Raw genomic sequence first — 15995 nt, 5'->3', positions numbered from 1 at the left:
AGTTTAGCCTTTGCTTCCTGCAAACAGCTGAAAGGTGACTTTGCGTTGACTACTTTTTGATTTGGAAAAGTGAAAGGCACAGAGTTTCAAACCCACTGTCTAGCATATAAAATACATCATACATCATCTAAACCGCTTATCCTTCTGGGTCGCTGGAGCCTATCCCAGCTGTCATTGGGCGGAAGGCAGGATACACCCTGGACAGGTCGCCAGTCCATCGCAGGGCAGACAGACAGACATACACATTCAACACACACACCTAGGGGCAATTCAGCATGTCCAATCAGCCTGACTGCATGTTTTTGGACCGTGGGAGGAAACCGGAGTACCCGGAGGAAACCCACACAGACACGGGGAGAACAGGCAAACTCCACACAGAAACGACCCTGGTTGCCCGGCCGGGAATCGAACCCAGGCCCTTCTTGCTGTGAAGCGGCAGCGCGACTAATCCTTTTTTGATGTTTATCAATAAACTCTTGTTCCGGTTATCTCAGTTGTTGCTGTGCCAACACCAGAGCAAAGTCAAGCCAAGTGGTCTTTGCCTTTCCTCAGTATAACGTACAATGAAATGCCACTCTTTGGGCCCCCTGGTGCAACACAGGATTACCTAGACTGCATATACACATCCATGTGAAACAAATGCAGAATATATAATAAACACTCCAGACAATAAATATACAGAACAGGAAATACACATGATGCTAATTAGACAGGACAGCAAAGCATTACATGGATTTGGGGTCCTATAGAAGCATCAGACCTAGATTAAGATTGAGCAAATTGTGCAGTGATGGTTAAGGGGTGCATGATCAGTCTGACCGCTGCATGGAAGAACCTGTTGCAGAGTCTGGAGATGGTGAAACACATAGATATCCATTCCTAGATGCCGCGTTGTCTGTTGTTCTCTATCTGAGGTGATATGTCTGCGCGTCCGCCATGTTGGAGAGGTCGAGATCCGCTTGTGAACAGATTCACTTGTACTGAGAGACGAAGAGTCTCAGGATTAAATCAGCCACAACTTCCCTATTACTCAACCAATTTTCACCACATTTGTTTTGTTATAATCCTCAGACGTAGATTAATCTGGGCTGCACGGATCTGCTCTCGGTAGCTTTTATTACTTTAATAACTGACCATGATAATTATCCGTCCGGACCAGCGGGAAAGTATTCAGTCTGCACCTGACATTAAAAACCGAGTTTAGTGCGAGTAAAAACACAAACTCACAACATCAGCAAATCCATCAATGTGTGAATCACTTCTGATCTTAATACACATAGAAATAAAATAAACCCCCAAAAACACAGTAAGAAGGACGAAGCTGAAGTTGGCTTCCTATTTGCCAGCTCCTTGTTTGAGTTTTTCTGTTCCACCTTAAATGGTGCAGCAGTCACTTTCCAGTACCTGAAGCTGCACCATTTAAGGTGGTGCCTCACCAACCACTCAGTCTGTAAAAGTCTCAAGACTGTAATGTAGTATCTTAACATTGTTAGAGTTTCAAATCATACCATTACATCCCTCCAGCCAACACTTGATATTGCGCATAGCGATCTTAGGCTTGTGTGCAGCTGCTCCGCCATGGAAACCCATTTCATAAAGCTCCCAATGCACAGTTCTTGTGCTGATGTTGCTTCCAGATGCAGTTTGGAAGACTATAGTGACTGATGCAACAGAGGATTGGCAATTTTTACATCACTCAGCAGCCCCGCTCTGTGAGTTTGCGTGGTCTACAGCTTTGTGGCTGGCAAAACGGACTCATGGCAAAGGTAGCATCCTATGACTGTCATTTTTACGGACACTGAGCTTCTCAGTACAACCCATTCTCCAGCCAGTGTTTGTCTATGGAGATTGCATGGCTGTCTGCTTGATTTTATACACCTGTTAGCAATGGGTGTGACTGAACTCAGCTTGGCTACATTGTAAATGAGGGTCTCCCTCAGTGTTCTCCGAGTTTAAATAAAGGTTGATTGATTGATTGATTAAAGGACTCCATTAAAGACACAATTTTTTGCCTGTTTAATTGTAAGGGATAAAGAAAAGATGGTCATCTCGAATGAATTATGACTGTTTTTGGCACACAGGGGGCAGTCATGGGCTGGAGGTTAGGAAACCAGCCCTGTGACCGGAAGGCCACCCCTGAGCAAGGCACCTAACCCCCAGCTGCTCCCTGGGCGCTGTGGATAGGGCTGCCCACTGCTCCGGGCAAGTGTGCTCACTGCCCCCTAGTGTGTGTGTGTGTGTGTGTGCACATTCACTAGTGTGTATGTGGTGTTTCACTGCACAGATGGGTTAAAATGCAGAGGTGAAATTTCCCCGTTGTGGGACTAATAAGGGTCGCTCAATAAAACTCCACAAACATCGTAAGTGGACCTCAGAGAGAAACCGTTAAATAGAAGAAAGATGTAGAGTGTGGGTCTTTAACCGTCACGTCCGGGTGCTTTAATCCAGCCTTTATCCTGCTCACAGAAAATGAAATGGTGTGTTATCTGTAGTGAAATACCCTTCACCTGGCCAGCGCACCTTTACCATACATATTCATGGGGTCCGTTAATTATATGTGCAGAACTTTGTCACCTTGCTGAAGGAGAGAGAGAGGGAAAGAGAGGCTGACTGTGAGTCAGACTGAAATAAGTGGACCCTGTCACATTCTCCATGCATATTTAACTAAGACCTACTTCAGCTACATAGACGATGCTTTCTCCCCCTGTTCTGTCACCATCAGAGAACCTCCAAAGAGGATTGAGGAGCAAAAAAAAAGTGTTATTGTGTGTGTGCGTGCATGGGTGTGTCCTTCGTTCCCTCGGCCTGTCGTGTTAGATTTATCCTCATTGGAAGCCCTTTGATGACTCCCCTCTGATCTATTCCGTTGGAAAAAAGCATAAATTGCAGCACTGTGCTTTCTACTTGAGTAAAATTGAGCGAAATGAATGGGATGCAGAGGAGATAACATACACGCATGTGTTGGCGTGGTGTGATTGGTGCTGTGGGTGAAGGTCATTTGGTGGTGTATGTTGCATCCCTAATGTGTGAGTAGAGCTTTACATCAGCATTCATATGAGGAGGTCATATGCCACTGTGTGTGTGGAAGTAATGTTCTCTTCTTAACTGTTGTTCTCTGTTTTGTTTTGTTTGTTTCTGTACATTTCTACAAATATGCTGTACCTGCTTGCAGCTTTACCAGCTTTATCAATCACATCTTTTTATTGAAGGGCTGGTCTTTCCTCGTAAAGAGATGCCATGTTGATTGTCATGAGCTTTCCTACTCATTTTCAGCGTCTCCTCCTCCTTTATAATATTTCTGATGTGGGCTTGCAAAACTTTTTCAGCTTCTGGGATTAAATAAAAATGACACTACCCTACACATAATTAAGATAGCTTGCAGCATTAGGGTGCCTACACACTAGACACTGCAAGGATGGGGCGGTAGAAGCATACGCATGCAGATCTTGTCTGTCTAGAAGGCGTGTACATGGCTGGAGGGGGGTGGAGTTTGTACAGTTCGAAATCCAGCAGGAAACAAAGCATTTAGACCAGAAACAAGAAAATATGGGCCTCGGAAGAACATTTTGGCGATGGCCATGAATAGAGCCAAGCAGACAACAGCCATGAAGGCAAAGAAGTCATATAGAACAGGAAAAGAGTAAACAGCATAGCTATTCTTCTCCCTCTTGGATTTTCATCCGTCTTCTGCCTGCACCTTTCTATTGGTTGATGCGCCTCCACGTCAGAATCCGTTGCAGCAAAAGTTGAAATGAAACTTTTTCGACGCTCATCAAAGCGTCTTTTCCCTGCATACAGGCTCGTTTCTAGTCTCCTTACTGCAGAGACGGTACTGATCTCCTGCTGTCTGAACTGTGCTGAACCACATCACTATATCACCTCTGATGTTAATACACAATATAATAACTTGCTACTATAATGATACTTTATGCACTTTAGACTGTAAACACTGCTGATAGTCATAGTTATGTTTATATTCATTGTTTTGTAACTACCTCATACCACTTACTGCAATTCCTGCTCTCATGTAAATACAAAACCTGTCTAAAATGCTATATGAATATGCTATAGATATACTTTTATTTATACTCTCACGTAGTTTACTTAATTTATGTCTATTTATCAATTTCTGCCTAATGTATGTCTGATTTATTCCTATTTTATTTCGGCCTAATATATGTAAGTTTATGTGCAGTTATATGTCTTGCTACTGTAACATTGCAATTTCCCTTCGGGATCAATAAAGTTTTATCTGTCTGTCTATCTATCTATCTATCTATATGTCTGTCTGTCTGTTTGTCTATCTATCTATCTGTCTATCTGGCTATCTATCTGTCTGTCTGTCTATCTGTCTATCTATCTGTCTGTCTGTCTGTCTATCTATCTATCTATCTATATGTCTGTCTGTTTGTCTATCTATTTGTCTATCTATCTATCTGTCTATCTGGCTATCTATCTGTCTGTCTGTCTGTCAGTCTATCTGTGCCTCTAGTGTGCAGCTACCCTTATATCATAATATGTTCTGGTATTACACAAGAAATTATATGAACTAAATCTTGCAGAACAAATTTTATATTTGTGTTCTCTGTTATTTTTACTCAGAAAATCAACCTGTAATTGAATGCAATGTACGACATATGATCAATAAGTCAATTCATTCTTATTTATTCTCTTTTCTGCATTGGTTTGATGCAGCTGCAGTTCACTCTCAGAAAAAATGGTACAAATTGTCACTGGGTCAGTGCCCCTCTTATCACTGGGGTGGGACCCTCAAGGCTCCATCTCAGTACCTTTAGTCAGGGAACGTAACTGAACCATAATCCACTGAAATGATATGTTCTAAGCTGTACTGACTCCACACACCCCGTCTCGTCTCCAGGCTTTTATTTTACTGTTCTGTTTTAAAACATTCAGTTATGAAAAGGTACAAATACAAACTTTTTACCTGGAAAAACTTATTTAAGGTTCACAATCAGACCTTAAAACCACTGTTGTACCTTTGAGGGAACATTTACACTGTTTGTACCTTGATGAACGAAAAATGTTCCTGCACAGAACCTTTATTTCTAACAGTGTAGAGCTGAAGGGCTGCTCACAGACTATAAAGGCCACTAGAAAAAGCATAAATGTGGGACATATGGGACACACTCTCGTCCACATCATTCAAAACACTACCATGCTGCTGTATATCTCGTATATATATGACATGTGGCCTTCATGGTAGCGTGACCGATGAGTTAATCCACTCTCATTTATTCTCTTTTCTGCTAAGGTTTGGTGGAGCTGCATACGGAACTGAATGTCTGCACATGTGCTTTAGAGACACCAGTGCTCTTCTGTATAAGGTAAGACTATTTCTTTAATTATGTTACCACCATGTGCACAAGACATCTATCGCTTTCTGTCTTTCTCTCTCTGTCTCGCTCTTGCTTTCTCTCACTCTCACTAATTACCTGCGTGGTAATGTTGATAGTAACTAAGGGCTGGATCTCTGGGCTGCCAATGGCCCTTGGTGTGAGCGTTCAGGCCGTTGCCTGGTTACCCTGGCCGTGGAGGCCATCGCTGCGGGCAGGGCTGGTTGTGGCCGGAGCTAATGGCTGTCAGCGGAGCTGCTTAAAGACCTCCAGGGAGGCAAGAAAGCCACTGTAAACAATTTTTTTCATAAGCAATGAAAGAACCTCGCTCCAGGTGCTGCACATTCACTACTGAGCACAGACAGATGTACTGAACTATGTACATTTGTTCTCTTTTTGGCGTCGGCAGTAGATCTAATCCAAGTCCAGAATGAATACGCATATATGCAAACATATGCGCACAAACATGTGGCATGAGAACAAGTGTCTTAGCTCACCATGGCAACAGGCAGAAGAGGTCACAGAAGTCAAAGCTGCTTTTTGCATGCATCAGTAAAAGATGCGAAGAGTACTAAGGAAAAGTCAGAGGGCATTTATTTAATTTCCAGTCAAGTTAGTATAAATATTAAATAAAAATTAAAGTTATTCATTTTTTAGTGTAAGGAAAAAAAAGAAGTATGCAACAGAAAATCACACAAAAGCATTATATATATATATATATATATATATATATATATATATATATATATATATATATATAAACTACAGCTGCAACAATAAATTTAATCCCCATCTATTTTGGTAATCGATTAATCGGTTTTAGTCATTTTTTTTGTAAAAATTCTATGATTTCTGCTTCTTAAATTTAAATATTTTCTGGTTTCTCCTTTGTGACACCAAATTGAACATTGTTTATGGTGTGGACAAGAAAAGTCATTTGAGGACGTCATCTTTGGCTTTAGAAAATACTGACTGGCATTTTTCACCATTTTCAGACATTTTATAGACCAAACCAGAAAATAATAAACAGATTAATCGACAATGAAAACAGTCGATAGTTGTAGCCCTAAAATAAACTATGTATATATATATATATATATATATATATATATATATATGTATATGTATGTATATAACTATGAAAACTATGAAACATACTTTATTTGCAGCTGTACAGAAGTGGTTTTCTGACGTAGAACAAAACCCACTCTTCTTCACCGCACCACTACTCGATTCAAGGTATATAACGTAGCATAGCTGGCTAATGGACATCATTTAAAATAATACATTTAAATTATTTAACTGTTAAGGCACATTTTTACACTAGCATCTACTTAATTCTAAGTAGGATACTCAGTATGCGCATGTGTGCGTTGCTGTCGCACTATGGTTGCCGCTTTTTCGTTTGTTATTTATTGTGTGGGTTTATGTTTTGATGTTTCCCTATTGGCCAAGAAGTTTGCCATTGCATCCACCGAGTTAGAGGCCAAGAGTGTTTGTCCACCCGTGGCTCAGAGGCTACTTGGGCTGGCTGTTCGAGCAGCGTTACACCACAGCTGTGATGCAGCCTCAACCGGCAGCTTGAATGACGGTGTATTGCAGTTAAGAGGCTGCCTGGACTGGTCACTTGAGTGACACTTTATCGCAGCTATGAGGACCGGTCACCTGTTCTATGCTACATCGCAGGTACATGGCTGTTTGGGCTGGCTGCTTGGTTGATGCTCCATTGCGTCTAAGGACGTTGCTGGCCATCGAGGCTTCCTGGGCCGGCTGCCTGAGTGACGCTACACTGTAGTTGCGAGGCCCTCCAGGCAGAGTGAAACCTTCCCCTGCTGCTCAGGACTCTTTCCAGGCTAGCTGAGGGACTCTGTTCTGTGGTCTGGGGAATCCCCCCTGCCAGTTGTGGGAACTCTGTGTGTTTTGTTTTATTTATCGTTGATTGTGTTAGTTTTGTTAAGCATTTGCTTGTAAATCATCCTTGATCATGAGAACAGGACTATATAAATAAAAGCGATGATGTGTCAGTATTGGTGTTGGCAAGTCCTATAAAACATGCTCGGACTTTACTCAGTCCGAAAAAAATGGTCTTGATGCATCCCTGTTTTTAACTATTTAGTGTCCACCATTTATTACAGCTTCTGTTCCTTTCGGGAGACATACTTTTGGTTTTTAAAGAAATCTGCAGGGATATTTTGCAGTTCCGGTTCTGTTTTCTACTCCTTATGATCAAAGTGATCCCTAATACAAATTCATACTCATCAGTCCATAAAACCTTACTATGCATCTCTAGATGTGCCTTTATTACAGCTTTTATTGTATTCTGAGGAAATACTTTCAATTACTTTACTTTACTTATTAACTACCATAGATATACATACCTAGATGCCGCCTCATCTGTTGTTCTCTATCTGAGGCGATGCGTCTACATGTCCGCCATATTGGAGAGGTCAAGATCCACTTGTGAAGAAATTCACTTGTATCGAGAGACGATGAGTTTCAGGATTAGGAACTTCAATTACTCAACCTTGCTATGTGTCTCTAGATGTGTCTTTATTACAGCTTCTGTTCTATTCTGAGGACTTGCTTTCAGTTTTCCAAAGAAATCTGCAGAGATATTTTCCAAAGTTCAGTCTTAGAAGTTGGTACATTTTCTTTTCCAAGTAATCCCAAACACGTCAATGATATTGAAGACTCTGTGTTCTGGGTAAGCTAGTCTGTTGTTCTGAGAACACCAGCAGCAACTGTATTTGATTGCAAACGTTGCAATAATTTACTTTTCTCGTAACGACTACTCGACAGCGTATTGTAAGACTCACAGTGTTGTTATCTTCTCACAGTGGAAGGATGGACAGAAACACCTGTGGATGTTTTCAGATCTGAAGCAGCTTGATTTTCTCCTCTCTCTCAGAGATGAAAGCTGTAATTACTGGTTATCTGATGGGGACTGTTTTGGTGGTCTGCCAGGTCCTGCGTGGTTGTTGGGTGTCCCGTTTTTTTCTGTATCTCCAGGTTTGGAAATTCAGCTTTTTCCACTTATTGTCCCATTGAAATCTCTCTATTTTACGCATGTGGATTATTTTATATCTAATCTCCAAGGAAAAAATCTCCTGGATAATAATTAACTTGTACTTAATGGCCTTGTTGACTGACTTTTGCCTTGTACTGTAAATAGGGCCATTATTACGGAAGCCCTATCATCGGTCAATGTGTTTCTTTTTTTACTCGTTTTTATTTGCTAACAGGTTTTTTTCATTAGATTTCTTGTGATGTAGAGTCATTTTTATGGTCATGACAAGATCTTTCCACAAGATCTCAAGATATTTATGCCATTGTTACTAAATAACTCGTTATTTTAAGAAAACAATGTCAGTTATGTCATCATAATGATGTACATAACAGGATCTCAGGAAAACAAATGAAAATAACTCATTATCATGGAAAAACGGAGTTTAAAAACATGCAAAAATGATTGAAAGTTGGCCTGAAAAACTTTTAAGAGAATACATTATTTATGGCAATTATGACATGAAATGCATTCTGGGGTTTGTAGTTTTGCATTGGTACGTGTTTGAACGCTATTATGAAAAAAATCAGTTATTCTCTCTCTCTCTCTCTCTCTCACTCACACACACACACACACACACACACACATTTAAGAGTGTGTGGCTCTGATGGATTCGGGGACTAATGCAGGCTGCAGTGGCACTGCTACGCTGTGTTACTGAACTGATCCATCAATCCCCCCCACGCGCACACACACACACATACACACGCACACACAAATACACACACATTGTTAGGTCCTCTTGCAGAGCTGATCCATCATGACTCCCCTGTACGGAGCAGTGGACTGGTGGAGAGTGAAAAGTGATTAAGCCTGGCAGACTCATTATACTCTGCGTGTGAGTGTGTGTGTGTGTGTGTGTGTGTGTGTGTGTGTGTGTGTGTGTGTGTGTGTGTGTGCACTCACTCCAACACACACACACACACCAAAGCCATCTGACAGAGTGACATGCTAGCATTAACCTGCAGGGGTTTAGCCAGCAGGGCATTGCTAGAAAGCCAGAGAGAGAGCAGGTGTGTTGTTAATATAATAGCGCAGATTTGGTCGTCTGTACACCAAAGAACACTGGGTTAGAGTACTAGAGGTTTGCTAAGCTGGAGTTCTGTGTGCTGTGTGGCTACTGTTTATTGTCTTGTTCTGTGCTACAATATGATGGATTATATTGTGCACATTATTATTTACTACCATAGATATACATTCCTAGAAGCCGTGTTGTCTGTTGTTCTCTATCTGAGGCGATACGTCTGCATGTCCGCCATGTTGGAGAGGTCAAGATCCGCTTGTGAACAGATTCACTTGTATTGAGAGTCGATGAGTCTCAGGATTAAATCAGCCACACCTTCCTTATTACGCAACCGATTTTCACCACATTAGTTTTGTTATAATCCTCAGACGTAGATTAATCTGGGCTGCACGGATCTGCTCTCGGTAGCTTTTACTACTTTAATAACTGATGGTGATAATTAGCCGTCCAGACCAGCGGGAAAGTATTCAGTCTGCACCTGACGTTAAAAACCGAGTTTAGCACGAGAAACACAATCAGACACATCAGCAAATCCATCAATGTGTGAATCACTTCTGATCTTAATACACATAGAAATAAAATAAACCCCCAAAACACAGTAAGAAGGATGTTGGCTTTCTGTTCGCCAGCTTCTTGTTTGAGTTTTCCCGTTCCACCTTAAATGGTGCAGCAGTCACTTTCTGGTGCCTGAAGCTGCACCATTTAAGGTGGAACGGGAAAATTCGAACAAGAAGCTGGTAAATAAGAATTTAGCTTTGTGTAAGAAGGTTCTAACGTTAATCTATTATGAATATCTACACGGATTAAGGAATGCTGTAACTTACCGAGCTACAAAGCTTTAACCATCACTTTATTTACTGAATAGACTATTAAATGAAATAAGCTTAATATAAAACCAGAGGAAAAACAATCACATCAACAGGTTCTCTGTGCTTCATTGACCACACGGCCACATCTACATAAACACCACACAAACATGAGCGTGGATAATCGATTCCGACATTCCAAAACTGATGCAGTCGACCACCGTCAGATCGATTTTTACCTGCCTGTTATCCACTGAAGTCAGTTCTGTCTGTTACCCTGTGCAGCTGCACTGCGACACACCTGTGAGGCATAGATTCAGCTAGCCTAGCTATAGCTACGCTAACAGAACTCCACCAGAAGCTGGAAACAGATGTGGGCTTGTGTATGCAGCTGCCTAACTGCTCCAATTACCATAATTACACGTGTAAGGAGCAGTTGTGGTTCAACTGTACAGTAACCAGTCTAAATGAGCGGGAAAATGTTGGCTGTTTGTTTAATTCGAACTCTCAAGACCCTGGACGTCTCGCCTGTGTGGTCATGTACACCGCTACCCCTAGAGCAGTGTGTGTGTGTGTGAGGCTTTTTTCGGAATCTCTTTCAAAACGTTGCCTCGTTCTATTTTTAATCAACTCTCTTGCAGCGCTCGAAACTTTTTCCAGCAAAACACGGCTTTGGATATTAGCAGTCTCTCCGACTACCTTTGTTAGCAGGAAAGCTGCTGGGCTGCATCTCCAAAAAGTCTTTGGTGTCCAAAAAAACAAAGACCATCTGTTTGTTTTGATCTATTTCTTATCATCTTCTCGCACTCCCTGCCTCTCTTGTCTGCTTCCAGGAAAAAGGGAAAAGACTTTGGGGCCAATCAAGCGTACCTCATTCCTTCGCCTTCTCTTCCATTCAGACCAATCAAGTAAGCTAAACTTGTTCTGTCTGAGATCTAAGAGGGAGAGAGAGAGCTGCACTTTAAAAGCGAGTGAGATATCACAGCATCCACTTGTTCTTATGTGTCTCTCATGGTACCTTGTTAAAGAGAAGACCATCTGTTCTCATCGCTTCTTAATTTCAACAAATATCGTCCGAGGCTTGATGGGACTGATGTGAAAGAACACCTTGAACAATAGTAGGCGGTTCTTTATTAATAAATCTCCTCAGCGCATGAGCTACTCTCTAGAAAACATTACACTAATTGCCAATCAGCTAAGCACTCTGTGGACATTATACAAGGAGATTCACTCGAAAGAGGCCCCGAATATTCTGTTGTAACTCCCGTTTGGATGAAGCAATCAGAACCAAGAAAATACGCTACATACTTTGATGTATGTGTAATCGATTGTATTAATGCGATGCTGGAAGGGTCTCCGTTTTCTGCCAGACACATTTCAATGCGGCGCTCCATGTTCCTGAACGTATCGGCAAGCATATCGGGGGGAATAGCAGCAAATTCACGTTGGATGTTTTCAAATCTTCCACACTGCGCGGCTTGTTCCGACAGACCTTTCCTTTGAGCAAACCTGAAAGAAAGAAGTCTGGTGGCGTCAGAGCAGGCGACCGTGGTGGCCAAAGCCCCTTTGAAATTACCTTGTTGCCAATGAAGCACTCAGTTTCTGCCATGCTCCCTGCCGATGTGTGACACCTTGCTGCATCTTGCTGGAAGTAAACTTCCATTAACTCATGATCATCCAATTGATTCACAAACTGTTCAAAAATGTCCAGGTACACATCGGTGTTCGCGGTGGTGTCAAAGAAAATGGGGCCTATGATGAGCAACCGAGACCGCGCACCATACCCCGACTTTTTGATCATGGAGCGGTTTTTGCTCCATATACTGAGGAGCTCATTGCACATTGTTTGGTTCAGATTGCTTCGTCCTAGCAAGAGTTATTACAGAATATTCGGGGCATCTTTCGAGTGAATCACCCTGTATAAAAGATTATGAGAAACCGACTGGAGATTTTAGTGACAAACAGAAGACGTGCAGTTGTCTTATCTTTGGTTTTTCCTTTAGAGAGAACAGAAGAAAGAGTTTTCATGTACCCCAGGTAAACAATAGCCTTCCTGGACTAAATCAGATTCCTTACATAAAGCAATAATGGTGCCATTTTAGGACTTGCATGTCTTTCTAAGTTGTTTTGTTCACCTCTCTGCACGTTTCAATGGAGGCTGATATGCACAGCCTTGAGAGAGACAGAGAAAGAGCGAGGGATGGAGGAAAGAGAGGGAGTGGGAGGAAGGTGTCTGAATGACAGGATGTTGGCTTGGCTAACGTCGCCCTGCCCTGGGGAGCGGCCAGCGCATGAATCAAAACCGGGCAATTGTTTCTTTGTCTTTGCTGCTATTGTTTTTCACATCCATCAAAAAGAGACGTTCGCCGAGGCTAAACTGCCTGACCTTGTCGTCTGGCTAAAGAGGGCAGGTTCATTTCATAGAAATGAGCAGTAAATTATGGCTGTAAAAGCGGTAAGACATCTCTTCCTGTTGTTGGATTAGACTGGCACCAGGGCTGGATCACTCCAGTGCAGCTTGGGTCTCATAGTAGATAATTTGAACAGTAATTTATGAAGATTTATTTAGACCAAAACATTGATGACTTACAGTCTATTACTGTATGAGTCACACCCTGTGGAATGAGGGTGACTTCCTGGGCTGTGGCCTGTCCTTATTATACAAATATTCTTGGTATTAATGCCTCCCAATATCACAGCAATCACCAAAATGGAAGAAATTGTTACTTGACTTCTGTTTCTTTATGATTATTTGGATTTAATAGGCCATTTACAAAATGGTGATTGATGTGCCTCAGCTTATCACAGCCGTCTCTAAGTGCTACTTCCTCTGTCAAGCGAAAGCAAAACCTTTTTAGATCAAACCTACAGTGAGAATGATGGTGGCAGTAAATTAGTCAGAATTATTAAATTAAGAGATGTTGAAAAGGTGTTACTGAGGAATGTGTTATACAGACACACTCTATCCTGATCATCTAGGATGCTGTTTTAGTCTTATATCCAAAACTGAAAACTGATTTCTTCTGTTTTTGCTAATTTGTCATGTTTAATGTTTCAGGTCGGCTGATTTTATTATAGGATAAAGACAACATGACTAAACACAAAATGCAGCTTTTAAATCATCATTTTTATTGAAGATTAGGATTTATTCAAAACCTATATCACCCATGTGAAAAAGTAGTTGCTCTCTAAAACGAATAACTGGTTGTGCCACCCTTCGCAGTAACAACTGCAACCAAGCGTTTACAATATCTTGCGATGATTCTGTGAAGATATTTTGACCCTCTCTTTTTTGCAGAACTGTTTTAATTCAGCTACTTTGAAGAGCTTTCAAGCCTAAACTTCCTGTTTAAGGTCTCACCACAGCATCTCAATGGGATTCAAGTCAGACTTTGACTTAATGAGCTGTTCAGAGGTGGATTTGCATGTGTGCGTCTACTCATTGTCCTGCTGCATAACCTAACTGTGGGTGGATTTTCTGATAGAGAGCACAATTCATGGTTCAATCAGTAATGACTAGTCATCCAGGTCCTGCAAAGGCAAAGCAGCCCCAGACCATCACACTACCACCACCATGTGTCTCTGTTGGTATGGTGTTCTTATGGTGGAATGCGATGTTAGCTTTATAACAGATGTAATGGAACCCACATCTTCCAAAAAGTTCCACCTTTGACTCATCAGTCCATGGAATATTATCCCAAAAGTCTTGGCGGTCATCCAGATGTTTTTTGGCAAATGTGAGATGAGCCTTTGTGTTCGTTTTGGTCAGCAGTGATTTGCACCTTGCAACTCTCTCTGTTTGCCAGTGTCTTTCTTATTGTGGAATCATGTAAACTTACTTTAACTGAGGCAAGTGAGGCCTGCAGTTCTTCAGATGTCCATCTGTGCTCTTTTGTGACCTCCTGGTTTAGTCATCGATGTGCTCTTGGTGAAATTTTGGTAGGCCGGCAACTCCTGGGAAGGTTCATCACTGATCCAGCGTTTCTCCATTTGTGGATAATGGCTCTCACTTTGGTTCACTGGAGTCCCTGAGCCTCAGCAATGGCTTTATAACCCTTCCCAGACTGATAGATTTCAGTGACTTTGTTTCACATCTGTATTTGAATCTCTTTAAAACGTGGCAACAGGTACAACAATCATCCTTTCCTAGGGTTTTAGTCACATGATTTTTTTTGTTGTGGCTGCCATATTTGGGAGCGAATTTCTGGCTTAATTTAACTAGAGGTGAAAGATGGCTCTCCTTACTTTGGAAGAGAAAAACTTTTCCTCAACAAAGTCGATAAAACAGTCTGAGATCCTTATACAGTTTCCCCCTGAACTCCTGGTCCCACTTAAACTGGCAGAAAAGCTACCAAATTTGTGTTATCTGATATTTATATTGATCTCATACTCAGCCCCTCTCCCTATTCTGAGTCTCTCACAGCATTTAAAAGCACAGAAGCCCACCGGCTCTTCACGTCAGGGTGGGTAAAGGATCCCATGGTGTTGCATAAAGAGGAGAAACACTCTGTGATCATAGGAGGGTAACGACATCAGCTAATTAACACAGATCTGATCAATGCTGGCCTTTAGATAACTTTAGCTAATGTTATCAGCCGAGAGATAAGAGGAGCTGCAGACAGCCGGTATAACTTTACTCTCTGTTTCCGATTTAAATGACGTTTGAATGGAGAAACATAAGCGTTAAATATCAGACTGAATGTCGTGGGTCGGAAAACGACGTCGTGTTTCGACAGACGTGATTCTGTAAGTTTGCTAGTTCAGTTAGTTCAGAGTTCAGCTCCAGTCCTGAAACCCCTGCACTGCATAACTGGTTTCCTGGTTAAAATACCTGATATTATTAGCTAATTAAGGTCTGTGTGTCTCTCGTCTCTCTGCTTCTGTCGCGTCCTGCAGGTGAATCATTCACAAAGCACAGCTGATTGAAGGCAGTCTCTCTCTGATTCGGCCCTAAAAATGGTGGCGACTCTACAGTGTGACGTCACGTGATAGGCGAGAATAGACCTCATGTCTCCCCTAATCTTCTTAGCATTGACCATACTGAAGGGCAAAGGTGAGCGAGGCAGAGAGAGAGAGAGAGAGAGAAAGAGAGAGAGACGCCGACTGTGAGTGAGTCTAATTGATTTTTTCCACCTTGCCCTTGGTGAATGAGCTAGCAGGAGAAGACAGCAGGCTTTGTCAATATTAGGCCATGTGCCTCTCCAGAAACTGCTTCTGTGCCAAACTCCAGAGTCCCAGCCATGCCAGTGGTCCCTCAGCAAGGCACTGTGAAAAAGCCCAGAGGAACTGGTTTCCTATTGCTCCTCATGTACGTCCTTCCTTCCTCCCATCCTTCCTTCCATCCTTCTCTCCTACTGTGAATACAGTGACTGCATAAGGTGCTAAAGAGGGAGCATTTTTAGTCTTCTCTATTTAGCTGTTGCTAACACCTCTCTAAAGATTTACAATTTTATTCTAAAATAAACAGAGAACATAGCACCTAACAAGCTTCACTTCCTATGCTGATAGAGCTCTGAAGCTGTCATTTTGTAGTCAGTGTCAAGGCCATATTAAGAACTGCAGCTCTAAGGTGGTTTTCTGTATGACAAAAATGAAAAGCCATTTTGTTTATTATGCTTGGAGCGTCATTCATATTTTGACAGCTCATCATAATTCAGAGGATTCAGTGACACTCGCTTTGGTGGGTGTTTGGTTGGGCAGTGTCCACAGCACAAAACTTGTCAGCTTTGAAGCAGACAAGACAGAAT

The sequence above is a fragment of the Colossoma macropomum genome, unplaced genomic scaffold (genome assembly GCF_904425465.1).
Source record: "Colossoma macropomum unplaced genomic scaffold, Colossoma_macropomum, whole genome shotgun sequence".
In the NCBI taxonomy this organism is placed as follows: domain Eukaryota; kingdom Metazoa; phylum Chordata; class Actinopteri; order Characiformes; family Serrasalmidae; genus Colossoma; species Colossoma macropomum.
The sequence above is the reverse complement of the archived record's forward strand: the minus strand, read 5'-3'. Positions refer to the sequence as shown.